Genomic DNA, 15,578 nt, shown 5'->3' on the forward strand with positions numbered 1-15,578 from the left:
AGGCATCTTCGACTGAGTTAGTCGCTGTGGTGTTTAGCACACTCACCAGATTTTTAACCACCAGGGATATGCCCTGCTGTTCCAGCCATGCTCAGAGATGCAGGGCCTCTTGACAAAGGTTCCATGACCCCACCCCACCCCGTTGCAGTTCCCTCCGAGATCCCGCCCACGTCAGAGAGATCGGCTGATGCGCCGCCCACTGGAACTTCAGCTCCCACTGCTGAGCTTGCATATGCCAATGGGCATGTATCACAAGCAAGATGCAGGAGGCCATGAGACCCAGCATGCTCACAATCAGTCTTACTGAAATCCAGGATAGAGGCTGGACATCGGTATCATATCCTGAACACGCCGTTCAGGAAGATAGGCCCAAAGCTCCAGAACAGTTCTGATGAATTGGGCCTGAGAGGGAGTCAAGTTTGTCTTTCGCACGTTGATAGTGAACCTCTGCGAATGCAGGAGGTCTGCCATAGTATGGAGGTGGGAGACGACAGTCTGGGGCGAGCTTGCCTTAAACAGCCAGCTGTTGAGATCGAGGAAGACTGGCACCCCTGATATCTGCAGATGAGCTGCGGCCACCGCCGGTGAGGCCAAAAAGGAGCCCAGAGTACTGAAAATGCTCATAGCCCACGTGAACTGCAGGTAACGCCGTTGGGCAAGCAAGACAGGAATGTGGAAGTATACGTTATGCAAGTCCAATGTCACCATCCAGTCTCCAGGGCAGATGGGTCCCGAGCAAAAGTGAGCATTTTGAATTTCTCCTTCTTGAGGATGAACTTGAGAGTGCAGGTTGAGGATAGGACGAAGGCCTCCGTTCTTCTTTGGCACCAGAAAGCAGTGATATTAGCAACCACGACCTACTTCTAGCATCAGCACTCTTTCTATGGTTCTTTTAGCCAAAAGAGCTGTCACTTCCTGGATAGAGAAGAGATATGTGGTCTTCCGTCAGCCTGTCGTTAGTAGGTGGCATGGAGGGAGGGGTGGTCACGAAGGGGAGGGGTATTCTGGAAGGGGAAGTAGCCGCCCCTCTGACAATCTGCAAAACCCACCGATTTACTGCCAGGGGGTATGTGACAGCAAATCCTGCTTCCCACTGTGTGCCCATCATGGTAACCAGTCAGATTAAAATGGTTTGGCGGCTGTGGGGGCAGGAGGGGTTGGTGGACACACCTGGCTGATGGCCATCAGACCCACGGGACCGGTGAGAACCGCATCCATGGCCAACAAGAGGCTAAAAAGCTTGTGCCTGGTGGTGTAGACGAGGCTGTACGCCCCTTCCGTGCCCACAAAAGGAATGAAAGGCAGTTTGAGGGAGATGACGGGCCATAGAAATACCCAAGGACCTACCTGGGCATAACCCTGCTGTCCTTAAAGTGCTCTAGCGCCAAATCCGCCTGGTCTCCGAAGAAACTGGCGCTATCAAAGGGCATGTCTAGGAGTGAGGACTGGACAGCCCCAGAAAAGTCAGTCTCCAACCCGGCAATGCCTCGCAGGGCCACTAGTGCGGAAACTGCTCTGCCTAGTGAATCTGAGGTGTCTAATACACAGCAGATGGTGAACATCGCTGCATCCCTCCTATTGGCAACAGCAAGGAAGAGCACAGTCCAGGTCTCCTCCAGGACTGTAGGCAGAATCTGTGCAACCGCATCCCACAGGGTGTGAGAATAGCAGCCCAAAAGACCCATGGAGTTCACAGACCGCAGTGCCAAACTGGCAAAAGAAAACCTTCTCAAGATTTTCCAGCCTCTTGGATTCCCTGTCCAGGAGTGAAGCAGGGACTGTCCCAGGAGTTACATGGAACATTGATGCTTGAACCACCAAGCTCTCTGGGGTATGGTGTCAGGTGAAGAAACGTGGGCCCGTGTGTGAGAAGTTGGCCTGGTATATGATGTTCACTATTCTAGTGAACACATTGCACCAGTCCAAACAACCCTTATGGTGATGGTTGTAAGTCAACCTTATAGACCAGCTATCCTAGTGGTAGCGTGGACAGAACAGTCTTAAGCTAAAAGACTCTTGAGGGCGTATAAAGCCAGCTGTTTTACCATATGTAACCCATTGAATATCAAATGAAAGGACACCACACAGGATATATATATATAAAATATATATGTATTTATTCACTAACACACTCCTCTGAACTCTTTATGAGATCAGAGGCAAAAGCACATAACAAGTTACTTAATCAGGATACGTTAAGTTGCACAATTTACAGTTAGGCCCTGTGGGCGAAGCAAACCATATATTAAGAAAGTGGTATAAGTACCACGTCACGAGAAAAGGAAAGGCCTAGGGAATCGCTGGGGCTTAGTTTAGAAGTAGGAGGCCCACAGGCGGCGGGTGCAGTGTCTTTACACACACGCGGGAGTCAATGTAAAGTCAATGGGAACTTAGAAGTTAGATAAAGAAGGATTTAGGACACATCCGGTTTAGCTAGGAGGAAACAACTAAAAACCTAGACACTTGGATAGTCAATACCCTTGGGAGCACCAAAGTACTCGCGTTACCTCACCCACGGACGGCGGGTGCATAGGTGTAAAGATGTGTCGGGTTTCGCCGTTGAAGTCTATGGAGCCTGTGAAGAAAGATGCTGCAGGGACCAGGCGGAAGATGTCCGGGTAGATCCAAGGGTGGATCGAGGATGAAGAGGACCTGAAAGCGGAGGGGACAGAGTCTGGGTCACTAGCCAGTGACCGGGTGGAACCAGGAAGGAACCAGACAACGTCGAGGAGCAATCAGGTGCTGTCTTGAAGCTTGTCTCTTCAGCTACGCGGACCAGGACGCGTCGAGGACGACCAGGTGCTGGAGGCGAGCTGTCCCACGAAGGTTCTCGCAGATGGAGTGGTCGACTGCCGGATTGGAGTCAACAAGCCTTGGCAAAGGCAACCCACGCAGGATTCAAAGAAGGCTTCTGGTGCAGACCAGCAAGGTCTCAGGTGCCTCACCTTTGCAGGGAGGCAAGGGCCAGTCTGGAGCAACCAGACCAGCGAGTTGGTTCAAAAGGATTGTCGTCACAAAGGCTGCTAGCCAACGGGGCCAGCAACCGGACAACGCGTCGAGCAGAACACAAGCAGAAGGGCCCCACGCAGAACTCGTGGAGTGTGGAGGGCTGATCTTCGGTGCAGGTGGGGCTCGGATTTGGGGCTTCTCAATCCCCAGTGCACAGCTTCGAGGATACCTCAGGAGCTGCACAGTTAGCTAGTCGCAGGCTTTTCAAGATGTCCGTTCCCACGTGTCTCGTCGCCTCCACGGATCTCAGCTATGCTGCAGACGTGAAGAGAGGGTCAGAGAGGTCTGGAAGTCTGGGTCTTGTCAGGCTCTGTGCTCGGGTCCCGGCGGGAGAGTCGACAAAGCAAGCCGTTGATTTGCTGGATGGTGCCTGATTGCCCAGGGTGGTCACTCCTTGGCCACAAGGGAGATTCTTCAGTCTTCAGCTTCAGCAGAACGTTGAAGGTCCAGAGTTTTGTGTCAAGTTTCGATTCCAGGATTAATCTAAAGTCCTGACTCAGCTCCTACCTTTATACAACTAAAAGGGGCTGAATTACTTTCTAGGTCCCTCCTATGGATGGGACCAGGAAGGGGGGTGGTTACACCCCCCCTTTCCTTTGTACAGTTTCGCGCCAGAGCTGGGGCTGGAGTGCCCCAGCAACCGGTTTGAACTGGGGTATGAGTGGAGCACCTAGTGTGCCCCAGGCAGTGTCTCAATCTATTCAGCCCTCCCTTTCCCAATACACAAAAGTCCTGTCTGGGGTGGTGCTCGCACCTCTCCAGGCAGGAAACCTATTGTCCAAACCTCCGTGACTGGAAGGACTCCCAGCAGCAGGAGGTCAGACTTGTGTCTGTGGCAGCAGCGTCCATTTTGCGACGCTGGGGCTCTGGTTAACTTTAACCGGGTACAGTAGTTTCAACATGTCTTCTCCCCCTAGAAGGGTGGAATGCTACCCCCGTCGCCAGAATTGGCGAGGGGGTAGTATTCCAAAGCGTATGACACCTTACACGACATGTTTGGATAAAGCCAAACCAAAGTTAGCATTAACCGCGAGGATTATAATGCACTTAAAAGTATATGGAATGGCAATATCATAGAACAGCTATAAGGACATGGTTCCAAAAGCTGCAGACAGGCTCAGCTCATGCTAGAGCACCATCTCACACATAACCAAGCACTCTGCCTCCAGGATTGTTAAGGCCTGCCATAGGAGTGACTTATAGGTTACTGGGTGTCTACATATAAGGTTAGATATAGGAATCCTACACCTAAGCAAGGAGTGATTACACGACCTTGCCCCAGCTGAGTGATCAGCCAGTTGTGTCACTTTGAGTGGCCAGCCAGGGGTGGCATAATACATGCTGCAGCCCCTGGTAGGCCTTGGTTACACCTAGGCCCGGAGTACCTAGGGTACACTTTTACAGGGGCTGACAAGGTGAACCAATTCCCAATTGTGTATGTACCTAGAGAACATGGAGTCCATTTTACAGAGAGAGCAGATAGCCTGGGGTCCTGAATAGCAGGATCCCAGGCCAACTAAGTCGAAAACCAGCTAAACACTAGGCAAAAAGTTTGGGGGTAACCATAGTCAGGTATCCACCTTCCTACACCGTGGAGCAGGATGGTGGGCAATTATCCGGTTCACAGGAGCACCTGTGTTGGGCTTGGACCAAGTAAGTGCCTCATTGAAAGGGAGAAGCGGTTATGATGGGAACACTTCCGTTAAGCCTTTAGTCTTGACTGCCACTGAGGCCAAGATTTTTTTTTTTTATTCTTTATTCACAGCTGATAGGCATCAATCTGAACATTACATTGATTATTTTGAGTGTTACAGCCGGGTTTTATGTTTTCTCCCCAACTCAGATCTCCGTTTCGTATCACATTAATCGTCACATAGTGTATCAATACATTACATAGGTATTCTACTCAAATTGTTGTGACAGTCATTGTATAAGGTAATGAAAATATCATCAATCAAACCACCCCCCATCCGCCCACCTCCCCCCACACTCCTACATCCAAAAACAAACTATTCGTCCCCCGGCTATCCAATATGGGCAATCATTGAGATGTCAGTGTGACCATGGATCTCATCTCGGTGAGCAAAGGCGTTAATGTGCGTCAATACGTGGACCACTCCACCGTATAGCATTGTGTAACATATGGGTATGTGAGTGGGGTTTGGGCCAGCTGTTGCGTGCCTAACGCATCGTACCTTTTCCTAACTAATTCTCCTGTTCAGTGTCCCCTGAGGGCAAGATAAGGTCCAGGATCTCAGCTGCCCTCCGCAACACCATTGTGAAGGAAGCTCCTTCCTCTCCCGCCACAGTAGTAAGAGAAAGCATGCCAGTTTCTGGTGAACCCAGAGCCTCACACCAGTCCATTTATTCTTCATAAGGCTGGTATTCCTCAGGGTTCAACGACTCATCTCATTCCTCCCAGAGTCCTAGCCCATTAAAATAGGGCTCAAGCTCTGGCCTGGAAGGCTTGGCTCCAGTCAGAGACCGTGTCAGATGACACCCCTCTGGCTCTGTGTCAGAGTAAGGGATGAGGATGGCAACGGCGACACCCGGGGCACAGGGAGCTTAAGCCTCAGAATCAGCGTCAGGAAAGATTGAGGTGGCATGACTGCCACTGATCTGGATAAATCGATGGATCGTGGGGCCTGACTGGCACCTGAACCACTGGCATAGCTCCAGTAGGGGCCCCTTCACAACCGTCGGGCCCGAAGGCACACCAGTAGGAGCAGGCTGCCCAAGTACGAGAGGCATGGCCTCAAAAATTCTTTCAATTGGGCGAGGGTTGATCAGGCTCCCAGAAAGATGGGGCGGCGCGGAGCCAACCAGGTGCTGTCTCAACCGCAGAGGCAGGCCTCTATTGGAGACGCTCCCTCGTCTCTTCACCCAATGGACGAGGTCAAGTCCAGCACGTCTACTTTTTCTTCTTGTGGGACTTCGACTTACCTGAATGGCTCGATGACCGAGTGCAACGACTACCTCGGGCTGCATGACAGCTCCAGGGACCTTTCTTTTGATCAGGACCTTGATTGTTAGAGCATCACACGTTGAGCTGCCATAAGCTTAAGGGGTCACTTCCTGAAGGCCTTTGGGTACACGGCGTGGCAGTTGGGGCAAGCATTCAGGTCATGGTCCCACTCAAGACACACAAGGTGTGGGTCTGTCACTGACTGTCGGTGACCGGCGCTGCAAAGCTTGAAGCTGGCCTTCTACGAAGACACCCATGCCACACCAGGTGGTAATCCTCAAAAAAATACTTTGACAAAACATCAAAAAACCTAGTACAAAAGTGACTAAGGAGTAGCTCTTCCCAGATCCGCCCTGGCTGGCAAGAAAAGAACTGATGTCAGCGCATCTGGGTGGCACCTATATAAGCACCGCAAACGTTGCCATGTGAAGCAGAACTACATCACCTACCGGTGCTGTAAAGGTACTGCTCACAAAAAACCTTCGGATCAAGTCTGATGCACAGGGATAATTCTAAGATAATGAATCTGCGTCTATAAGTCTCGATCAGATGAAAAATTATACAAAAATGTGGTATCAATGATGTAACTGGCTTCTTCTGTCCATGTAGAATTTTAAACATTGTTTAACATATAGTGTATGCAATGTGTGTGGATTGCGAAGTGGAAAGAATTGGCAAATTTATCATTTGGAATCAAATGTGGATTGGTGGCAACCTTGTTTTTGGAGAACCTTAACCGTGGCATTGCCGAAAATTTTGAATTACCCCATCATGTCTGGCAGGCGGTATTGCCAGCTAAAAAGCAACCTTCTAAGAGCATCTGTAATGAAGACTTGTGTATATGTTCAAAAGGACTTCTTATAAAAGAGTTCCCAAAAAAGCGTTCAGCTGATAGGTATGGGTTGTTGATCCATGAAGGGAATCTGAATAATCTATTCATGAACTCCTTTACTATTCTTGAAGAAGAAAAAATTAAGATAGTGATCATGAGAAACTGGAAATAGCTGCTAGATAAACCCTTACATAAGAGTAATACAAACCTGATTCAGTTACTGGGAGCAGTTGGGGCATGAAATCCTGAGGACTCATGGAATGGATTTAATTTGTGTGCACCTGCCAAAATCCAGTCTACTCCTCTTCAGATTGCCAGTTTTATTCCTAGCATCAGCTTTTGTTACCCCCCGAATTCCAAGACGTTCTGTAGGAATATTCAATCACCCAAATTCTATGTCTGAAGCAGCCAAGCAGTTAAATGGAACAAGGCTGGGTTGATATGTAACCCTGGTGAAATCTTTTGTCAGGAGATAGGGATCCACCTTGAAATAAATTGGTTTGTCCTCCAACAGGTCTCGTCACCATTCTGTTGCTGAGGGAAGCAGGGGAGTGACACGACTGACGACCGGAAGAGGAACCTGTGGACTGTGTGGGTGAGGCAAGCGGTGTGAAAAGAGAGCGGCCAAAAGTTGTGGAGCATGGTGCTCACCTTGGGCAGCAGATTGGCAGAGACAGACAGGCGTGAGACCGGTTGAGTCTCGATCTCGGGCCTGTGCTCCTGCTGCTCCTGAAGTACTGGGTTTTTCAGAACCCAGTGGTGCCAGGGAACACACCCTAAGACTTCGAGTTCTTCCTGTTTCAGACTACAGAAACACAGAGTCTTCTAGGTGAAGTCAAAGATCGAGTTTATTGGCTGCAGCCAGTAACAGGTATCCTAGAAGTACAACACGGTGTATATTCTCAGGAGACTGCTCAATCTTACAAAGCCAGTCTTCTCTTTTTATACAGAATATTATGCTTCAGGCAAACATTCCTTATTTTACAGTTGACCATTCACATATTTTCACTACAAAGAAAAAGCAGAATCATGATGACAAGCTTATTTTCAGTTTTTCCAACCCAAAATAAATCACCCAGCAAGGCCCAACATTTTCATCAGATATCGACGGACCCCTAATAAATTCGGGCACCTCCTCCTCATAAAGCAGGTCATAAAGTAAGGAACAGAGACAGGTGTGTGTAAGATTAGGCGTTGTTTGTGTGTGATGAAAGGTTTATGGCATGTTGTGCCTTGATACTATCTCGATCGGCCACTGGGAGAGGAACTGACCGAACAGGTTTGGCCTTGGGTCGTGCAGGAGTCAGCAAAGGTGTACGTGTCCTTCAGACTCGTTTTTGGCTTTAGTCACCGGCCTGTGTGAGGGCAATCACAAAATGGCTGTCGTTCACAAAATGGAACCCGAGGGTTCAGGACGGAATCTCTGGTTTCAGGGTGAAGTCGTCACTCGAATATGACGAAAATGCTTGTGCATAGTATACTAGCCATTCTCGGTCTGCTGATATCAAAATCGTCATGATACAACGATGTTTATAACACGGGTCCAGAATTTTCAGTACCACAGACCCTCCTTTTGCCCTTACATAGGCAATAACCTATACTCACGCTAATCTGAGTCCAGGTCTATATTCATAAAGTCATTGAGATGTTGCTGTAGGATCATCCTATTACTTAGCTCGTCCCTCGATACAGGTTTCCTTACACACGATGTAGCACAGAGGCCACATATAGCAGGAGCACACTGTACGCACAGACAGAACAGGAAAAGAATGGCTAAGATCATCCCAATGACCATCAGAATCTTCCATCCCCAGGCGGATAACAGTTCCCAGAACCATCCCATCAACGACCAATCTCCTTTGTCCAGATGAATAGATTCGGAAATCTTATGCAGTTTGGAAATGGCCTGGTACACTGTTGGAGCGTTATCTGGAATGAAAACACAGCAACTCGATTGGATCATTCTACATACCCCACCTCGGTCTGCAAGGATGACGTCTAACGCGACCCTGTTCTGAAGGGTCATAAGACGATCCGACTGGAGCTCAGCAGTCAAGTTACTAAGGGCACCGGCAGTTTCATCTACGGTGGATTCAACTACCCTCGTCAATTGCCTTATGTTCCTGCTGTTAACCATGGGTCCCCAAAACGGCAGAAAACCCTTCACGAAGACTCAAAATTCTTGTCCTGCAGTGTCTTCTTTACTGAAGACACCTCTAACTATCCTTGTCTTGTTGGAGGCGCAAAATGACCAGCTGGAGTTGGGGTTCCCCTACCAGGATTGTATTTCAGACACACCATGCAATTCTTGACCACATTCTCTGCACACTTAGGAATTCCAGCGTTTTGCCATACTGGAGCCAACAACTTACAAATCCCTTTCATACTGATATGAGCCATTCCATGAGCCATTGTAATCACTGCAAGCACATACGCGTCGGGTAACAACCATCTCTGATGCTCTGACAATTCAACCCAACAACCATTCGCATCCATTTTACCCGTACTCTCTCTCCACACATTCAACTCTTTCTCTGTAGCTTCAGCTTGAATAGACTTCACACTCTCTATCGTGTCTTCACACATTCCAACGTCACCAACCCATCTTGCAGGGCCTGCAACATACATTCGACTCATCACATCCCTTGCTGTTTCTTTTGCGATTTCATCAGCAAATGCATTTCCACGACCAACATCATCAGTAACCTTTTTGTGCGCACTGCATTTCACAATCGCAACTTGCAACGGCAAAGTAAGTGACTCGAGAAGTTCATTCACCAACTGACCATGCTGTATCTTAGCTCCATGCGAAGTCAGAAACCTACGTTCTTTCCACAATCGTCCAAAACTGTGAACCACACCAAACGAATACTGGCTGTCTGTATATATGGTCACTTTCATTCCTTTTGACAACACACACGCTCTCGTAAGTGCAATCAACTCTGCTGCTTGAGCTGAATTATGTGGGATACGTGCAGCTTCAACAATCGTATGCAAAGTCGTGACAGCATATGCTGCAGTCGTATCACCATTCGGAAGCTTGAAGCATGAACCATCCACCCATAAGGTACCATCACACTTCACAAGAGGAGTGTCCTGAAGATCTATTCTCCCTTTCGTTTCTTCTTCTGTTCTGAGAAAACAATCATGCTGTTCAGAAGCATCTGTCTCTGCTACAATCGGCAACAACGTAGCTGGATTCAACGTGTTGCATCTCTTTATGTGTACATGACTCGCTAAAAGTGTCAACTCATAACCTGACAATCGAGCACTAGTTAAGTGCTGTGTCTTGGTCCTGTTTAACAAAGTGTCCACTGCATGTGGAACCATTACAATCAACATATTATTCATCACTAAACCAGCAGACTGGCGAATAGAAACTGCTGCTGCTGCTGTGGCTCTCAAGCAACTCGGCAACGCTCTAGCTACCGGATCTAAAGTCGACGAAAAATACGCGCATGGACGTTGCTTGTCCCCAAAAGACTGTGTCAACACTGTATGCACAACCTTCCTTCTCATGGACATACAGTGTAAAAGGCTTACTGTAGTCGGGGGTTCCCAACACAGGAGCCGAACATAATGCATTGCGCAATTCTGAAAAACTTTCCTGACACTCTTCAGACCACGGAAGGGGATTCGGTGTATCTTTACAAGTTAATGCCACCAAAGGTTTGGCCAACAAAGAAAAATTCGGTATCCATTGTCTGCAATATGATGTAATGCCCAAGAAATCCCGCACTTCTCTCTGTGTCCTTGGCACACTCAATTTCGCTATTGCCTGTATTCTATCTGGGGTCAGTTTCCTTCCCTCCTTCGACAAGAGATGACCTAAGTAGGTCACTTCTTGTCGACAATATTGCAATTTCGAAAGGGACACTTTGTGATGCAAATCAGATAAATGACGCAACAATGACAATGTTGCTTCTTTACAAATCTCCTCAGTATCTGCAGCGACTAGCAAATCGTCAACATACTGAATAAGTGTAGCACCATCAGTTAAAACAATCGCATCAAGCTGTGTCTTTAAAGCCTGGCTATATATTGATGGACTTTCACAGTAGCCCTGGGGAGCGCGTTTGAAGCGGAAGCTTCGACCTCCTAAACTGAATCCAAAAATATCCCTACTCTCTTCGGCAATCGGGATGCTGAAGAAGGCATTCTTCAAGTCAATCACCGAGAACCAGGTCGCGGAAGCTGGAATCATAGTTAATAGGGCAGTGATGTCAGGAACAACTGGAAATTGTGGCACAACGATTTTGTTCACCTCTCTAAGATCAATTACAAATCTGTACACGGGTGGTTGAGAAGGGTCAGTATGCTTCAAAACAGGCAGAACAGGACTATTGCAAACATTGCCTCTTGTCTATTCAATTACATCTTTTTCAATCAAATCATAAATGATCGCTAGCAACGCTTTTTCACCTTCACTAGAAATCTTGTATTGGGGAATGCGTGGCATTTTAACATTGGCTTTCAAGGTCACAACATATGGCTGTATTTCCAAAGACCCACATCATTAGGACCAGTCGCCCAAAGAATATCCGGAAGAAACGACAATTCCGTCGGAAGTTTGTCCTTCGATAAATACATTGGAGAGACCACTTTCTTACCCAGTGTAAGTTCTACTCCCGAAGGAGAACAATACAAAGTCGCATACAATCTTTTCAACAGATCCAATCCTAACAAGTTCTCACCACAACCTGTCATCAAAATAAGGGGTGCTTCTAATTCACAAGGTCCAACGGAAAGGGACATAGGACTAGAAATCGGGTTCCTAACCGGGGCGCCAGAAAAACCTACTGAAACATTTGTTTCGCCAGACAAAGGTGCTCCCGGGAGTTTAGAGTGCATTATAGAACTCTTTGTAGCACCAGTATCCAACAGAAAAGGCTCTGACACACCTGATGTAATCACCTCAACGTAAGGTCCACTCTGACCTACTGGAACTGAAACAACTCCCTCTCTTTGTCTATGGCTGTGCTAGCAATCATTACCTTCCATATTCTCATCTTCTGCATAGTAGTCATCAGCATAGTACTGAGCCGTCCTACCAGACGCATTGTTCTGCTGATCAAAACTATTCATTGAATTCTGTGGCGGAAAAGAACGCGTGTTCTGGGGGAAATTTCCACGTCCTCTACCTCTAGGAGGTTGTTGAACACCTCGACCTCTTGCACCGGAGGCACCATTCATACGCTGTAACAAAATAGGACAACTATACTTGAAATGACCCTCTTCCTTACAATATGAACACTGATTGGGACCTACAGGAACACGCTGTTGAGGATACTCAAACCTTTGCGAGTTCCTCTGAAACTGTTGAGGTTGTTGATAGTTACTCTGACCACCACGAGGCGGCTACGCCTGCTGTAAAAGAACCTTCGTTTTTAACTCTTTCGTTTTCTTGTCTGCTCTATCCTTCTCATCTTTATCTCGATTTTCGTAATACTGTGCAGTAGCCAATATCTGTGCTGAAGAGGAAACGGCCCAAGAACTTTCTGAATCCTTTAATTTCTTACATAACTCAGGTAACAAATTATGCACAAACTTGTCAACGAACAACCGTTGACCACCTTCTGTACTCATATCTTGACCACTGTGGTCGATAAACGTTTCTTCAAACCTGGTGAAGAAATCAGACACTGTTTCATCTTTCTTCTGCTTACACGCAGACAATTTGTCCCAATTCACACGCATCGCAGGCATTAAAGTCTTCATGTAAGTAACTATTTTACCAGGGAGTTCTGCTACTAAGGGCTCAGGTTTAGCACCACCAACCTGTCTGCCATCTGCAGCACCAATATTAGCCCATGTGTCGCCTAATTCTTGCGCATGATCTGTATGACGAATTAAACCCCATAAAGGCTGTGGAACCACATTTCCAAACAACATGTCTATGTCAGCCAAATTCATAATGCATGAGCCTGCAGTCTGTGATAATTCATTGTAATACCCTGCAGGATTTTTACGGGGGTCACGTAAAGTCTGTTTAAGGGCCAATACTTCAGCTCGCTTCCATGGAACATGTACCCAAACACGCTGAAAGTGAGGCTGAACAGGTGGATTAGCTGCTAGATCCCCTTCTTTCCAAACTGGGGGAACCTCTCTCATTGGATATTGTTTCCCTTTTCTTTTAACAGAAAGATCAGGCTCAAACAACTGTTGGGAAATAGCTTCACTCCTAAACGATAACAATGTCGCAACTGCTTTCTTAACATCGGGACCCACAATCGTGCCCTTTGCAAACTCGAACCGTATACGGCATAACTCAGGCGGATTGGGCTCCAAATCATTTTCCTCTAAATCCTCACAAAGAAAAGTACACATTTTCTCAAAAACGTATCTCTGCTTTGGTGCTTCCCACTGATGGAAGACATCCATAACAGACTCTAGCTCATATCTTGTCGGGTCGGTAACCCATTTATGTGCCAAATAATTCAATGTTTCCTGCTCTCTAGAGTCAGGCAGTTGACTACGCAACTGTTTACGCGTTGAAACAGGGGTCATACTTGTCGCTCCAAAAACAGGATATAGAAGACTAGCAACTGTATCGGTCATTCTTTGTCGAACAGAGGGAGAAGTCGACGAGAGAACGGGAGGAAAAACAGGGTGAGGCAAGGCAGACGTAGATGCAGAAGCAGATGTAGTATCAGGAGGAATACCAGAAAAAGTAGTTGATGTTGTAGGCAAGATCGTAGGAAGTACAGGTAGAGCAGGTAGCAAAGACGGCTGCCCTTGAGGAGGCTGCGCCAGGGGAATAGGAGCCAGCTGAAGAGGAGCTGGCGACTGTGGAAGAACTTGAGGCAAAACAACCGGAGGTTGCACAACTAAAGGTTGTGGAGGTGCTGTAGCACTCTGCGCATAGGGGGTGGCGAATTCAATAAGTGAGACATTAAAGGGTCTTTCTCAAGTTCTTTTGCAGCATCTTGCTGAAGAGGCGGCAAAACTAGATAACATTTATCAATCGCCATTTTAAGTTGCCTGTGCAACTGCTCACTTGCCTGTTCTTCTTCGTTATCTTTATACTGCGTAGCAGCTTGCATTATCGAGATACCCCTTTCTCTCTTATTTCTCTTTGCTAATTTAATTTCTTTTTGTTTGGCTTCTTTACGCCATAGGCGGAAAAAGTCAACCATCGCTGGCCGGGCTTTCTTCTTAAAGAGTCTAACCTCTAGATTATCTAAAATCTCTGTGTCAAAACTACCATATTGGGGCCATTTTAAAACACCATCCTTTCTGGTGTATCGGATCCATACTTCATTATACGTGATGGGGCCCACGCCGTGCTTCACGTAGAGCTCATAGGTTGGAGTTCCAATCGGAGGAACCGGACACAAATCCTCCAATCGGGAATCCCTATTACAACCAAGACGAAACAAATTTCCAAGTCTGCTAAGACCAGGCATCTTCGCTCTCTAGTCTAGCTTCAAACTTCAAAGGATTATCGAATACGATAGCCTCGTGAATACACGAGTCCCTCGGCTTTGGTACTTGCAAGTTCCAAATCAAAGATCCCAAGGGGATACCCAAACTAAGAACCAAACTAAGGACTGGGAGACGCTCCACTTATACTTAACTGAGGTATCGATGACGTCACCAGAAGACTCGTCTATCGTTTCACTCTACCAATCGTCAAGGGTCCAAAACGGGGCGATAGTCAGGGCAGCAGTCCTTCGTAGCCGTCGGGAAGCGGGGAACCTCGCAGCAAAGACTTTCGGACCACGTCGACATGCAGGGGTCGATGAAGTGGCGGCCTTCCTCTAGAATTTTCACACGAAGCTCCTCACGAACCTCTGGCTTGGACCGGTACCGCTGAAATCGCCCCACGTTGGGCGCCAACTGAAGTACTGGGTTTTTCAGAACCCAGTGGTGCCAGGGAACACACCCTAAGACTTCGAGTTCTTCCTGTTTCAGACTACAGAAACACAGAGTCTTCTAGGTGAAGTCAAAGATCGAGTTTATTGGCTGCAGCCAGTAACAGGTATCCTAGAAGTACAACACGGTGTATATTCTCAGGAGACTGCTCAATCTTACAAAGCCAGTCTTCTCTTTTTATACAGAATATTATGCTTCAGGCAAACATTCCTTATTTTACAGTTGACCATTCACATATTTTCACTACAAAGAAAAAGCAGAATCATGATGACAAGCTTATTTTCAGTTTGTCCAACCCAAAATAAATCACCCGGCAAGGCCCAACATTTTCATCAGATATCGACGTGAGGTACTGGGTTTTTAAGAACCGGCACAGAACCGGTAACCCAGCGGTGCCAGGGGATCAACACCCAGAGACCTCGGGTTCTCCTGAGTCAGACCTACAGAAACTCGGAGTCTTCTAGGTGAAGTCAAAGATTAGTTTATTGGCTGCAACCAAGGTGACAGGGTCCTCGAAGTACAATTCGAGTATATTCAGGAGACTGCACACTTTCACGAAGTTAGGCTTCTCTTCTTATACATAATATTCAGCCTTGGGCAAAACATTCCTTGGATTCGTGGTATTTCATTTATGGTTACTGATTACAAAAGAAAAGCAGAGTCATGATGACATGCACATATTTCACGTCGTGCTGCCCATAACAAATCATCCGGCAAGGCCCAACATTTCATCAGATATCGCTGGACCCCTAATAAAAACGGTCACCTCCCCATCATAAAGCAAGTGAAGAAAAGGAGTGGAGAAAGATGTGAGCGAGATATGGCAGGTGTGCGCGCTGAAATGGTTTTATGGCTGGTTGGGCCTAGATGCTATCTTGCTCGGCCACTGGGAGGGAA

The sequence above is a fragment of the Lissotriton helveticus genome, chromosome 1_1 (assembly GCF_964261635.1).
Source record: "Lissotriton helveticus chromosome 1_1, aLisHel1.1, whole genome shotgun sequence".
Taxonomy (NCBI): domain Eukaryota; kingdom Metazoa; phylum Chordata; class Amphibia; order Caudata; family Salamandridae; genus Lissotriton; species Lissotriton helveticus.